The sequence below is a fragment of the Salmo salar genome, chromosome ssa09, assembly GCF_905237065.1.
Source record: "Salmo salar chromosome ssa09, Ssal_v3.1, whole genome shotgun sequence".
NCBI classification, from domain to species: Eukaryota; Metazoa; Chordata; class Actinopteri; order Salmoniformes; family Salmonidae; genus Salmo; species Salmo salar.
In genome coordinates this window covers 110,835,676-110,850,751 of record NC_059450.1, presented here as the reverse complement: position 1 = coordinate 110,850,751, position 15,076 = coordinate 110,835,676, and the positions used below count along the sequence as shown (strand labels likewise).

Sequence of the window (15,076 nt, the reverse complement as noted above, 5' to 3'; positions counted from 1 at the left end):
AAGTTTGGACATGGCCTCCCGAGGGGTGCAGTGGTCTAAGGCACTGCATTGCAGAGCTAGCTGTGCCACTAGAGATTCTGGGTTCAAGTCCAGGCTTTGTCGCCGCGACCGGGAGACCCATGGGGCGGTGCATAATTGGCCCAGCGTCGTCTGTGTTAGGGGAGGGTTTGGCCGGCAGGGACGTCCTTGTCCCATTACACTAGCAACTCCTATGGTGGCCCGGGAGCAGTGCATGCTGACACGGTCGCCAGATGTATGGTGCTTCCTCTGACACATTGGTGCCGCTGGCTTCTGGGTTAAGTGCGGCTTGGTTGGGTTGTGTATTAGCATCATATTAGCATTGACATGAAATCATTCAAAACACCTCAAAACAAGACATGGTATCAATAACGAGCTGAAACGAGCTACTTTCGGAAAATATTCAGACCCCTTGACTTTTTCCACAAATGTTGTGACATTACAGCCTTATTGCAAAATTAATTAAATAGTTTTTTTCCCGTCATCAATCTACACACAATACCCCATAATGACAAAGCTAAATATAAGCACATTTATAAAAAAATTAAATGGAAATATCACATTTACATAAGTATTCAGACCCTTTACTCAGCACTTTGTTGAAGCACCTTTGGCATTGATTACAGCTTCAAATCTTCTTGGGTATGACGGCACAAGCTTGGCACACTTGTATTTGGGGAGTTTCTCCCATTCTTCTCTGCAAATCCTCTCAAGCACTGTCAGGTTGGATGGGGAGCATCACTTTTTATCCAGAGATGTTCAATCGGATTCAAGTCCGGACTGGGCTGGGCTACTGATAAGGGAGTTTATCTGTTTAAAGTAATGATACGAGAATCTGAATGACATTAAGAGTAATGACTAAAGTATTTCACCCTAATAGTTACAGAAGCTTAGACAATGTGTTGACATGATACTAGAATATTGTGAGACAGTGGGAACATTGTGTTTGTGTGTGATAAAGAGGAACTGACAACAGACATGTTTTGGTACTGTAAGACCAAGGACAGGAGATAAAGTTCCTCCACCCAGGGAGGAACAGATGCGCTTGTAGACTTGTAGGCGCTTGTAGGAGTTATATAAAAGGCTGTGCGCATTATATGACTTTAGAACGTTCTCGTGAATAAACAGCCAACCTTTTGCATAAGCTGAGTCTTTGCCTAATTATTATTAAACCCAGGGTCTTACAAACCTCGGGGATTGGTCAAAGCTTAAGTAATTGTTAATTATCGTCATTGGGATTGAAAATTCTCGTGACAGCTACTCAAGGACATTCAGAGACTTGTCCCGAAGCCAGTCCTGCGTTGTCTTGGCTGTATGCTTAAGGTTTTTGTCCTGTTAGAAGGTGAACTGTCGCCCCAGTCTGAGGTCCTGAGCGTTCTGGAGTAGGTTTTTATCAAGCAATTCTCGGTACTTTGCTCCGTACATATTTCCCTCGATCCTGACTAGTCTCCAAGTCCCTGCCGCTGAAAAACATCCCCACAGCATGATGCGGCCACCCCCATGCTTCACCGTAGGGATGGTGCCAGGTTTCCTCCAGACGTGACGCTTGGCATTCAGGCCAAAGAGTTCAATCTTGGTATCATCAGACCAGAGAATCTTGTTAGTTATTGTCTGAGAGTCCTTTAGGTGTCAAGCGGGCTGTCATGTGCCTTTTACTGAGGAGTGGCTTCCGTCTGGTCACTCTACCATGAAGGCCTGATTGGTGGCGTGCTGCAGAGATGGTTATCCTTCTGGAAGTTTTTCCCATCTCCACAGAGGAACTCTGGATACAGCCGGGAAGATATTAGAGCGGCGGTAACTCACCAGAACTACCAGCATTAATGTTTACATATCTTGTATTACTCATCTTATATGTATATACTGTATTCTATACTATTCTACTGTATCTTAGTCCATATCGCTCTGACATCGCTCGTCCGTATATCTATCTATCTATCTATCTATCTATCTATCTATCTATCTATCTATCTATCTATCTATCTATCTATCTATCTATCTATCTATCTATCTATCTATCTATCTATCTATCTATCTATCTATCTATCTATCTATCTATCTATCTATCTATCTATCTATATATATAAAACAGTGCAGTAACATCTAACAAGTAATATCTAACAAATTACACAACACTGTATATATATATATATATATATATATATATATATATATATATATAGATAGATAGTCTTCACTCATTTCTACTTAGATTTGTGTGTATTGGGTATATGTTGTGTAATTTGTTAGATATTACTTGTTAGATGTTACTGCACTGTTAGAGCTAGAAGCACAAGCATTTCGCTACACCTGCAATAACATCTGCTAAACACATGTATGTGACCAATAAAATTTGATTTGATTTGGAGCTCTGTCACAGTGACCATCGGGTCCTCGGTCACCTCCCTGACCAAGGCCCTTCTCCCCTGATTGCTCAGTTTGCCCGGGCTTCCAGCTCTAGGAAGAGTCTTGGTGGTTTCAAACTTCTTCCATTTAAGAATGATGGAGGCCACTGTGTTCTTGCGGATGTTCAATGCTACAAAATTGTTTTGGAACCCTCCCCCACATCTGTGCCTCGACACAATCCTGTCTCAGAGCTCTACTGTAAGGGCTGTTGTCAGAAGAAGACCAAGGTGCAGCGGAGTTAGTGCTCATCTTGACATTTAATTCAAACAAAGAGAACACTATACAAAAAAACATGAAAACCGACAGCCAAACAGTACTGACAGGAAACACACTGAACAGAAACAATTACCCACAAAACCCAAAGGAAAAAATGCTCCTTATGTGTGACTCCCAATCAGCAACAACGACCTTCAGCTGTGCCTGATTGGGAGCCACACGGCCCAAAACAAAGAAATACAAAAACATAGAAAAAGGAACATAGAACGCCCACCCAATGTAACACCCTGGCCTAACCAAAATAAAGAACAAAAACCCCTCTCTATGGCCAGGGCGTTACAGTACCCCCCCCCCCCCAAGGTGCGGACTCCGGCCGCAAAACCTGACACTGAAGGGTCGGGGTGGACCTTCTTACGGCGGCGGCTCAGGTGCGGGACGTGGCCTCTGTTCCACCCTTGGCGTCGCCCTCTTAGGTGGCGCACCTGGCCTCGCCGAAGGTCTGGTGGGCGACCCTGACTGCGCCCGGCTGGCAGGCGGCCCTGGTTGCGCCCCGGGTGGCGGGCGGCGATGGCTGCTCCCCGGCTGGCGGGCGGCGATGACTGCGCCCGGCTGGCGGGCGGCGATGGCTGCGCCCGGCTGGCGGGCGACCCTGGTTGCGCCCGGCTGGCGGGCGTCCCTGGCGGCTCCGGCGGCACTGACCCAGGATTCACCAGGCTGAGGAGACATGTAAGAGGCCTGGCCCTAGGCATAGGCACAGGACTCATCGGGCTGGCGGGCGGCTCTGACTGCTCTGGACAGGCGGGCGGCTCTGGCGGCTCCGGACAGGCGGGCGGCTCTGGCGGCTCCGGACAGGCGGGCGGCTCTGGTGGCTCCTGACTGGCGGGCGGCTCTGGCGGCTCATGACTGGCGGGCGGTTCTAGCGGCTCATGACTGGCGGGCAGCTCTGGCGGCTCCGGACTGGCGGGCAGCTCTGGCGGCTCCGGACTGGCGGGCAGCTCTGGCGGCTCCGGACTGGTGGGCAGCTCTGGTGGCTCCGGACTGGCGGGCAGCTCTGGCGGCTCCGGACTGGCGAGACCCACTGGAGGCTTAGTCCTAGGAGGCGGCACAGGACGGACCAGGATGGGGAGACCCACTGGACGCCTAGTCCTGGGAGGTGGCACAGGACAGACCAGGATGGGGAGACCCACTGGAGACCTGGTCCGTGGAGCAGGCACAGGACTGACCAGGATGGGGAGACCCACTGGAGACCTGGTCCGTGGAGCAGGCACAGGACTGACCAGGATGGGGAGACCCACTGGAGACCTGGTCCGAGGAGGAGGCACAGGATAAACCGGGCTGTGGGGGAGCACTGGAGTTCTGGTATGGACGCTCTTTACCCACACTCCATGCTGAATGCCCACTTTGGCCCGGCACGGGCGGAGAGCAGGCATTGGGCGAACTGGACCCTCCCAGCGCTCTGGAGACACAGTGCGCAATGCCGGCGCAGGATAACCTGGACCGAGGAGGCGCACTGGAGACCAGACGCGCTGAGCTGGCATCATCTGCCCTGGCTCGATGCCTGCACTCGCATGGCACTTGCGGGGGGCTGGTATGTAGCGCACCGGGCTTTGAATGCGCACTGGGGACACCGTGCGCTCCACAGCATAACACGGTGTCTTACCAGTACCACGCTGCTTCCGGTAAGCACGGGGAGTTGGCTCAGGTCTACCGCCGGACTCCGCCAATCTCCCTGTGTGCCCCAAAAAAAGGCTGCCTCTCGTGTCTGCTGCGCTCCCTTTCCTCATACCAGCGCCTCTCAGCTCTCGCCGCCTCGTTCTCCCACTGCGGGCGGCGATAATCCCCAGCTTGAGCCCATGGTCCACCTTCGTCCAGTAATTCCTCCCATCTCCAGGAATCTCCAGGAATCCTGAACGATCCTCTCCTGGTGAGTCCTTCTCCTGGTGCCTCTCCTTCCTCCGCTGCTTGGTCCGTTTTTGGTGGGTAATTCTGTAAGGGCTGTCGTCGGAAGAAGACCAAGGTGCAGCGGAGTTAGTGTTCATCTTGACATTTAATTCAAACAAAGAGAACACTATACAAAAAAAACATGAAAACCGACAGCCAAACAGTACTGACAGGAAACACACTGAACAGAAACAATTACCCACAAAACCCAAAGGAAAAACATGCTCCTTATGTGTGACTCCCAATCAGCAACAACGACCTTCAGCTGTGCCTGATTGGGAGCCACACACGGCCCAAAACAAAGAAATACAAAAACATAGAAAAAGGAACATAGAACGCCCACCCAATGTAACACCCTGGCCTAACCAAAATAAAGAACAAAAACCCCTCTCTATGGCCAGGGCGTTACATCTACGGACAATTCCTTCGACATCATGGCTTGGTTTTTCATCTGACATGCATTTCTTCTTCTTCCATGATATCATGGCGGTCCGCAAACAAACGTTTAAAGTGCATGCCAAATCAAATCAAATTGTATTTGTCACACGTGCCAAATACAACAGTTGTAGACCTTACAGTGAAATGCTTACTTACAAGCCCTTAACCAGCAATGCAGTTCAAGAGATGGAGTGAAGAAAATATTTACTAAATAAACTTTCCAAGTAAACAAATGTTATGAAATCAAAAGTAACAAGACAATTACGTAACAAAACAAGGCTAAATACGGGGGGTGTAATGGTCCGGGTGGCCATTTGATTAATTGTTTAGCAGTCTTATGGCTACGGGGTAGAAGCTGTTAAAGAGCCTTTTGGTCCTAGACTTGGTGCTCCGGTACCGCTTGCCGTGCACTAGCAAATAAATATAGTCTATGACTTGGGTGACTGGAGCCTTTGACATTTTTTTGGGCCTTCCTCTGACACCACCTAGTATATAGGTCCTGGATGTCAGGAAGCTTGGCCCCAGTGATGTAGTGGGCCGTACGCATTACCCTCTGTAGTGCCTTACGGTCAGATGCCGAGCAGTTGCCAAACCGATGGTGCAGCTGTAGAACTTTTTGAGGATCTGGGGACCATTGCCAAATCTTTTCAGTGTCCTGAGGGGGAAAATGTGTTGTTGTGTTGTTGTCCCACTTCACAATAGTCTTGATGTATAGGCTGTCTCATCGTTGTCAGTGATCAGGCCTACCACAGTTGTGTCGTCAGCAAACTTAATGATGGTGTTGGAGTCGTGCTTGGCCACACAGTCTTGGGTGAACAGGGAGTACAGGAGGGGACTAAGCACACACCCCCCAGTGTTGAGGATCAGTGTGGCAGATGTGTTGTTGCCTACCCTTATCACCTGGGGTGGACCGTCAGGAAGTCTAGGATCCAGTTGCGGAAGGAGGTGTTTAGTCTCAGGGTCCTTAGCTTAGTGATGAGCTGTGTGGCTACAATGGTGTTGAACGCTGAGCTGTAGTCAATGAACAGAATTCTCACATACATTACTGTTCAAATGTTTGGGGTCATTTGGAAATGTCCTTGTTTTTGAAAGAAAAGCAAATTGTTTGCCTATTAAAATGACATCAAATTGATTAGAAATACAGTGTAGACATTGTTAATGTTGTAAATGACTATTGTAGCTGGAAACGGCTTATTTATTTTATGGAATATCTACATACGCATACAGAGGCCCATTATCAGCAACCATCACTCCTGTGTTCCAATGGCACGTTGTGTTAGTTAATCCAAGTTGATCATTTTAAAAGGCTAATTGATCATTAGAAAATCCTTTTGCAATTATGTTAGCACAGCTGAAAACTGGCCTGCAGTAGACTAATTAAGTATCAGGAGCATCAGCATTTTATGGGTGCAATTACAGGCTCAAAATGGCCAGAAACAAATAACTTTCTTCTGAAATTCGTCAGTCTATTCTTGTTCTGAGAAATGATGGCTATTCCATGCGAGAAATTGCCAAGAAATTGAAGATCTCGTACAACGCAGTGTTCTACTCCCTTCACAGAACAGCGCAAACTGGCTCTAACCAGAATAGAAAGAGGAGTGGGAGGCCCCGGTGCACAACTGAGCAAGAGGACAAGCACATTAGAGTATCTAGTTTGAGAAACAGATGGCTCACAAGTCCTCAACTGGCAGTTCCATTAAATAGTACCCGCAAAACACTACTTGCCTAGAGAGTTTTCAGCTATACTTTTTGTGGCTGTTTATTTACCACCACAGACAGATGCTGGCACTAAGACCGCACTCTGTCAGCTGTATAAGGAAATGGGCAAACAGGAAATCACTCACCCAGAGGCGGCGCTCCTAGTGGCCGGAGACTTTAATGCAGGGAAACTTAAATCAGTTCTACCAAATTTATATCAACATGATAAATGTGCAACCAGAGAGAAAAAAATTCTAGATCCCCTGTACTCCACACAGAAACGCGTACAAAGCTCTCCCTCGCCCTCCATTTGGTAAATCCGACCACAACCCTATACCCCTGATTCCTGCTTACAAGCTAAAATTAAAGCAGGAAGCAACAGTGACTCGGTCAATAAAAAAGTGGTCAGATGAAGCAGATGCTAAACTACAGGACTGTTTAGCTATCACAGACTGGAACATGCTTTTTTTGTCCTATCCTCAGTTAGCCTCATCCTGCAAAGGAATGACCTGATCCTCCCCCAAGCCACGTCAGAGTTGAGGAAGTCAGTGACCAGACTAGAAGCACTAAATCTTAGGGCAAAGGCAGGAGGCATGCTGGAGAAAATCCAGACCATGCTTGCTCAGCAGCAGGGTGACGAGAGGAGATTCCAGGTGTGTTAGGATAAGACCTTGTTAGGATGTAAGAGAAATCGATGATTAAAATTGATGATTAAGACAGATTCTCAGTGTGAAAATCAATGTTGTTTAACACTTTTTTGGTTACTACATGAATCCATATGTGTTATTTCATAGTTTTGATGTCTTCACTATTATTCTACAATGTAGAAAATAGTAGAAATAAAGAAAAACCCTTGAATGAGTAGGTATGTCCAAACTTTTGACTGGTACTGTATATAGGAAACATTGATTGTGTGTGTGTGTGTTTGAGTTTGAGAGACAGTAAGCTAGCCTAATTCTTGAAACATGTACCCTGCAATATGGAAGTGACGATTTTATTGATTGATCAAAGATCCTTGTATTTTTGTTTATTTTGTATTTGACAATACAATACATTTTGCCTATCCCTCCTCAACACTCATTCAAATGTTACACCTAACATTACACCTCTCAACTGCCTTTTTCAATTCTTGATTCTGTTTCTTTGCAGGAATCTTCTAGTTTGGATGGAATGATGGAGGAGGGAACAAAGGGAAGGAGTATATATGTTCTCCAGCCTGCTGACTAATACATGTAAATAGCTTATGCTTTGCTGTCTCTCTCTCTCCATTCCTGAAAGTTCCTGAAACATGTCAATGACCTGATGCATGGCCTCTACAGCAGTGCTTGGCCACCCACTCAGTTACTAGTGTCATGACGTTGGCCTCTTTTGGTACAGGGAGGACAGTTGACCCCCCCCCTCCCGTTTGCACCACCACCCAACCTACCTTCCCCCAATCCACCCTGTGTGTAAAGGGTCGTAAAAACTCTAAAATTCCAGGAGAGTCTCTGGCCACATGGCCCATAGAGAGACACAGGAAATTCTCCCAACTCATAGAATTGGAGAGCCAAGCGACATTTTGTGTTCTGGAGAAGGTATGGAAGATTGGTGAAGAATCCAGATACGAACTGATCCGCTTGGTACAATTTGGTGATACTCAGAAGAGACAATATAGCCATATTACCATAAAACTGTTTATATAATAGACTCAGTTTAAGACTTGCATCATATGGGTGTATGGAATGTATTAATAATGTATTAATAAGGATAAAGCTTTTGTAAGACATTGAGATGCTATGTACTGATGTAATGTGATAGAATTGTATTTCTGTAACCAAATCTAACTCAGTCATAGGCACGCCCCCAGGGACCCATACAGGACCAGGCGTCATTTTGACAAGCTGTTCTATGGGCACTATAAAACACCTCCTGATTTACATTTCCCCAGACCAGGCCTACACTCCGTTGGCTAATAGGTTTTACCTTCCAATTCCTCTACTGAAAGTGAAACATACCACGTGGTTAACTTTTAGACTATCGATACTGACAGAATAAGAACAAGTCTTTGATATTAATTATTAGTCTGCAGCTAAGTAAATTATATCATTGAACGCGAAGACCAACGAAACAACCATTCGATGACGACATTAACGAATGTCGCTCTGAAAGATCCATTCTAACCGAGAGAGAGAGAGAGAGAACGCGGACAAAACTTCCCAACAGAACCGAACTCTCCAACAAAGAACGACGACACACTGAGCGTAAATATATATTGATTGCAATTGTTCCCGAATGAGTGAGCCTTCAATTGTCAATTGTTAATATTAATGAACTCTGTGTAACTTCTGAGCCTGACCGTTTATGATCCATTGTTCAACAGGCCGACCTGCCTGTTTAGCCCACAAGGGCACATTCCGATACCAATCCTTTGTGACGATAATTACTGTTTGTATGTTTTTCTGTTAATTACTTAGTGTAGTAAATAAATGATTTTAAGACAATTGATGTATGGATGATTTTACTAAAGACTGGGTTCGTGCAGATACAACAATTTATGACGTTTGGGATGAGACTGGACTAGAGGTAAATACACCATTGAAACTAGAAGATAATCGGCCTATACTGTAATAGAATATAATATTATAGTACAGGAAAGTTATATTAGGAAAATTATAGCTTTGTAATCTGAATATTCTCCGTGGTGCCCCGATCTCCTAGTTAATTACAATTAAACGATTAATCAGTTTAATCGCGTGATAATAATCACAGGGAGCTAATTGATAAACATATCTTCCGTTTAATGGTACCCCCAAAGACACGACACTAGTGATCTATTCTGTCACATCCCAGGGAAAGGAGAGCACAGAACCACCCCTCCCTAAATCCATAGTAATTGACAGCAAGTTGTGTGCAAAATGTCGTTTTTTTCTGTTTGATACTCTGATCTTCAATGTGTATTGATTCCTACTATCCAGCTTTGTACTAGTTATGCGGATGTAAGTAAGTAAGTAGCCAAGGCTTGTGCGAGCCGGAACAGCTCATAGGGAAGGAGCCTATCTCCTGTTTCTGTAGCGTGAGGCAGCTTTATGTACAACTACACCCCCTGTACAGGATGCTAGTCATCTCCTTAATGCTGAGTGCCAGACAGAGAAGCATCAGGTCCCATTTTTACAGTCTTTTTAATAACTCGGCCGGGGACTGAACTCACAACCTTCCAATCTCAGGGCGGACACTCCAACCACAACCTCAATCTATGCTGATGATCATAAACTTTTTGTCTCTGCATCTCACTGAGACTGGATTCCCCAAGAGACATGCTATTCAGCTGCCCATGATTGCCTGATCTTTTACTCTTAGAAAAAAGGTGGTATCTAGAACCTAAAAGGTTTCATCGACTGTCCAATATGAAATCCCTTTGAATAACCCTTTTTGGTTCCAGGTAGAACCACAAAGGGTTCTACCAAGAACCAAAAAGGGTTTACCTATGGGGACAGTAGAATAACCCTTTTTGAAACCTTTTTTCTAAGAGTGTAGTGTACTAAAGTAAGTGGATCCAATTGAAATAGCATCGCTTCTCATAATATGTTTGTAAAGCAGGTGCAAAATCCTTGTGTCCTGATTCAACAAACACCTCCCTTGGTGAGTCATGTAAAGTTTATCCCATTTCTCTCTTGCTCATTCTCCCTGTCACTCACTCAAACTCACACACATGTGCAGTTGCAGAGAAGACGAACAGATTTGCCAATTACACCCATTTAAAAAAATGTTTGTTGCAGGAATTATATGACAGACATATAACTTTTGAACAAGATAATATTTTGTTTCTTTTTTTTGCCTCTTTACACATACTTACATTTTTGCATTTAGCTTTCTTTTTTTAAGACTGCCAGGCTGTCCTCAATTGGGGGAAGCTCTGTCCGGGACAATGTCCTCAGGATTATGGAGCGGTGTGTATATAAAAAGTTGTTTGAATATTACAACATGTATTAGGATTAAGTAGAACTTTACTATTTAGAGTTAAAAATGGTCATTATCCAACTACTGTCTAATTTTGAGATCCTCTTTCTTAAAATGTTTCAGATTTCATTACCAATTAATTAATGTCCGACTTCAATATGAAGGGACAGAGGAGCAAACATGCCTTTGCTACCACTTTTAGTAGATTCTGACTGTTCAAGATATTTTACTGTGCGTTATTGTTCTGTCGTATCCTGCATGTTCACCTTTTGCCAAAAGTTAATTTATGTACTTCTCTTTTTATTCTTACAGTAAGTGTCATGAAAAGCCAGAAAACTCAGGAGGTTGATGTGTTGCGGGACCTCTGGAAAGTCCTGAAATATTCCCGACCGGCGTGGTGGAGGACGCAAAGTATTTATATGAGCAAGTTGCTCTTTTTTGAAGCTATAACTGCCACACAATTCTTCAACTAGTACCATGAAAATACTTTTAGCCAGCTGAATCCACAAAGCTTCTTCAGGAATGTTCTTTTCTAGTTTTCTTTCAAATCTCAAATTGATAAAGTTGTAATGCCCTGATTCTCTTCACTGCAGATCTGACCAATCACACCACTCTTTAAGAGGGCCACTACGCTACAGATCGATCGCCTTCTGTGGTCAGAGGTCCTTGATGAGGATCTACCCCATCACACCACTTGTATTAATCATTAATAAAATAAAACAAGGGGGCTTTATATACTCTGTCTCCCAATCTTTCTATGAATGTAATTATGAGTGAGTGAATTATGAAAGAATTACTGAATGCAGATGTGCGAAGAATTGTGATTTATATATGTTTTAACCATTGCTTGATCTATTTTAAATGTAAGAATATGTTGCAGATTAACTTTAAGTGGTGACTATGTAAACAAATAGAAAAGTAATGAACAACGTTTTCAATATCCAATGTTATCCTGTGCAATAACTTTTACAGTACACTCTTAGGACAATTACAGGTAACATCTGCACTGAGCTAAAGGCTAGAGCTACCGCTTTCAAGCAGCGGGACTCTAACCAGGAAGCATATAAGAAATCCCGCTATGCCCTCCGATGAACCATCAAACAGGCAAAGCGTCAATACAGGACTTAGATTGAATCGTACTACACCGGCTCTGACGCTCGTCGGATGTGGCAGGGCTTGCAAACCGTTACAGACTAGAAGCACAGCCGAGAGCTGCCCAGAGACAATGGCCTACCAGATGAGCTAAACTACTTCTATGCTCGCTTCGAGACAAATAACACTGAAACATGCATGAGAGCACTAGCTGTTCCGGAAGACTATGTGATCACGCTCTCTGCAGCCAATGTGAGTAAGACCTTTAAGCAGGTCAACATTCACAAGGCCGCAGGGCCAGACGGATTACCAGGATGTGTACTGCGAGCATGCGCTGACCAACTGACCGTTTTCAACGTCTCCCTGTCCGAGTCTGTAATACCAATATGTTTTATGTAGACCACCATAGACCCTGTGCCCAAGAACACTAAGGTAACCTGCCTAAATGACTACCGACCCATAGCACTCACGTATGTAGCCATGAAGTGCTTTGAAAGGCTGGTAATGGCTCACATCAACACCATTATCCCAGAAACCCTAGACCCACTCCAATTTGCATACCGCCCTAACAGATCCACAGATGATGCAATCTCTACTGCACTCCACACCGCCCTTTCCCACCTGGACAAAAGGAACACCCGTGAGAATGCTATTCATTGACTACAGCTCAGCGTTCAACACCATAGTGCCCTCAAAGCTCATTAATAAGCTAAGGACCCTGGGACTAAACACCTCCCTCTGCAACTGGATCCTGGACTTCTTGACGGGCCGACCCCAGGTGGTAAGGGTAGGTAACAACACATCCGCCACGCTGATCCTCAACACAGGGGCCCCTCAGGGGTGGGTGCTCAGTCCCCTGTACCGGAGCTGCTTCTACCCCCAAGCCATAAGACTCCTGAACATCTAATCAAATGTCTATTTGCATTTCCCCCTCCCCCTCTTTACACCGCTGCTTTCTGTTGTTATCATCTATGCATAGTCACGTTAATAACTCTACCTACATGTACATATTACCTCAATTACCTCGACTAACTGGTGCCCCCGCACATTGACTCTGTACCGGTACCCCCCTGTATATAGTCTCACTATTGTTATTTTACAGCTTTAATTACTTGTTACTTTTTATTTCTTATTCTTATTCATATATTTTTTAAACTGCATTGTTGGTTAGGGGCTCATAAGTACGCGTTTCATTGTAAGGTCTACACCTGTTGTATTCGGTGCATGTGACTATTAACATTTGATTTAATTTCATTACCAGGTTATGATGAGGTCTTAAATCAGCAATATGTAACTTGTAGGGTGACCCGACCAAATTCATATAGACAAGTGAGTTTTAGAGTCTAAGAAGTGGTAGATCTGTTCTATGTGCGCTATTTCTATGCTTCCCGTTCTTACATTTCAGTTTTGTGTCTTTAACTTTTTGTACACCACTTTCAAACAGCTAAAAATACAATATTTTTGGTTATGGAAAACATATTTCACAGCGGTTAAGATGGTACAATGATTCTCTACACAATGACTGCTTGTTTTGTCACATAAACTGAAATTAGGCTAACTATTCGAATTTTAACAACCAGGAAATGGCGGACCGATTTCTGAATATTGCATCTTTAACTATGACCAGTAGGCTTCATAATATAGCACATAGTATAGTGGGCAGAATTATGACCGGATGCAGAGAGGTTAGTTACAATTATGACAAACTGGTAGTATGGTAGTTTGAAAAAAACGTAATATTCTGGTCAATAAAAATACTTAAAAAAACGTCATTTTTCAACCAGTTCAACCAGGTTTTTCCCATTGGGCCTGGTTTTGTTTTATATAATACACCTTTTTTTTTTTTTAATAGTGTGGTTTATTCCACAAAACTAAATGTATATACTAGTCTTGACCGTTATAATATATAAACCCAGCAGTGCTAGCTAATAGTGGTGGGTGTTCTCACTTCCCTATATCCGCGTCAGAGTCAGCTGACAGAAGAGGCTCTTTGAAGCGGTCGACATCTTGAATTGGAATAAGAAAGTGATATAAAAACCTTGATCTTAACCATACTGTTTAAAAAGTATTGCTTTCAGGACACGTAGCAAAGTCTTGTGATCTAAACGGGCCTGTGCATCTTCAGGTGAGTTCGAGGGAGACCGGTGGGAACAGTAGCAATGCAGTACAATTTGACCGAGACGAGAGCGAACGAGTCGTGACAACCTTGCAGTATCTTCATAGCTAGCTATGCTAGCTAACAGACACATTTCGCATGCTAGTAAGTTGATTATAAAAGGCAATTTGAAACCAAGAACAGTGTTGTGTTCAGTGATTTTCAAAAAGGGGCATGGTTATGGGAATACACAATAGGACAGAATACCTGAACGGTGATAGCTACAAAATTGATAGCTAGTTTTCGGTGATAAGCTAACGTTAGCAAATTTTCCGGTCAGGCAGCGGGTCTAGCTGTAGTAACGTTGGCTAGCTAATTTCAAAACCTCTTATGTTAGCTGACATTAGCAAGCTAGGTACATTGGTTTGCTCCATCCCCATCCGAATCGATGTAATAACGATATTATAACTCGTATTTCATGTGTCAGCGCCCTTTGGCACTAATGATGTTCACAGGCTATTGCAATGTCAAGTTGTCAACATGGACACAAAACCAAATGCCTTGAAAGTAGTTACTATGGTTGACGTTAACTGCTAGGCTATTCTATTCTAGAACGCTGAAGACATGTTGATGCATGAAATTAGTAATTGAATAGGATTTGTGTTGATCCAGTTTGAATGGATGAATCATTAAATTTGATTTGTCACATGCGCCGAATACAACAGTTTACTTACGAGGTCTTTGCCAAGAATGCAGACTTAAAAATGAAATACAATTTTGAAATTTACTGAACAAAAATATAAATGGAACAATTTCACTGAGTTACAGTTCATATAAGGAAATCAGTCAATTGAAATAAATTCATTAGGCCCTAATCAATGGATTTCTCATGACTGGGAATACAGATATGCATCTGTTGGTCACAGATAAAAATAAAAAAAAACAAGGGAGAGGCGTGGATCAGAAAACCAGTTAGTATCTGGTGTGACCAGTGGCGATTTTAGCATGTAAATCTTGGTGGGGCAAACTCAAAACATTTTTTTTAGATGCATGCCAGCAAAGACACTACACAACACCAAACAGTACATTAATTGCACTATAACAGCGACAAGCGGTGCCCACAAACTGTTAGGGCCTACATAAAGCTGTCCCAACAGTAGAGCTTTCTTTCCAGCACAATGGAGTGAATCCTTACCACCGCTTCACCTGGCTGTCCGCGGAGCCTTGTCTGGCAATGCA

General features: G+C 44.0%; 1 protein-coding gene across 5 annotated transcripts in view; it reads left to right on the top strand.

Annotated features, from left to right (window-relative positions):
- Positions 1–13,596: 13,596 nt before the first annotated feature.
- Positions 13,597–15,076, top strand: part of LOC106612407 (AP-2 complex subunit mu) — a 57,251-nt gene continuing 55,771 nt past the window's right edge. For 4 of the 5 annotated variants that reach the window (XM_014213511.2, XM_014213509.2, XM_014213510.2 and 1 more), the window contains exon 1: positions 13,597–13,867. The gene's annotated coding sequence lies outside the window, so the exon portion shown is untranslated. Of the gene's footprint in view, positions 13,868–13,897; positions 14,003–15,076 lie in introns of those variants that run through there. The other variant, XM_045724314.1, reaches the window with a different exon arrangement.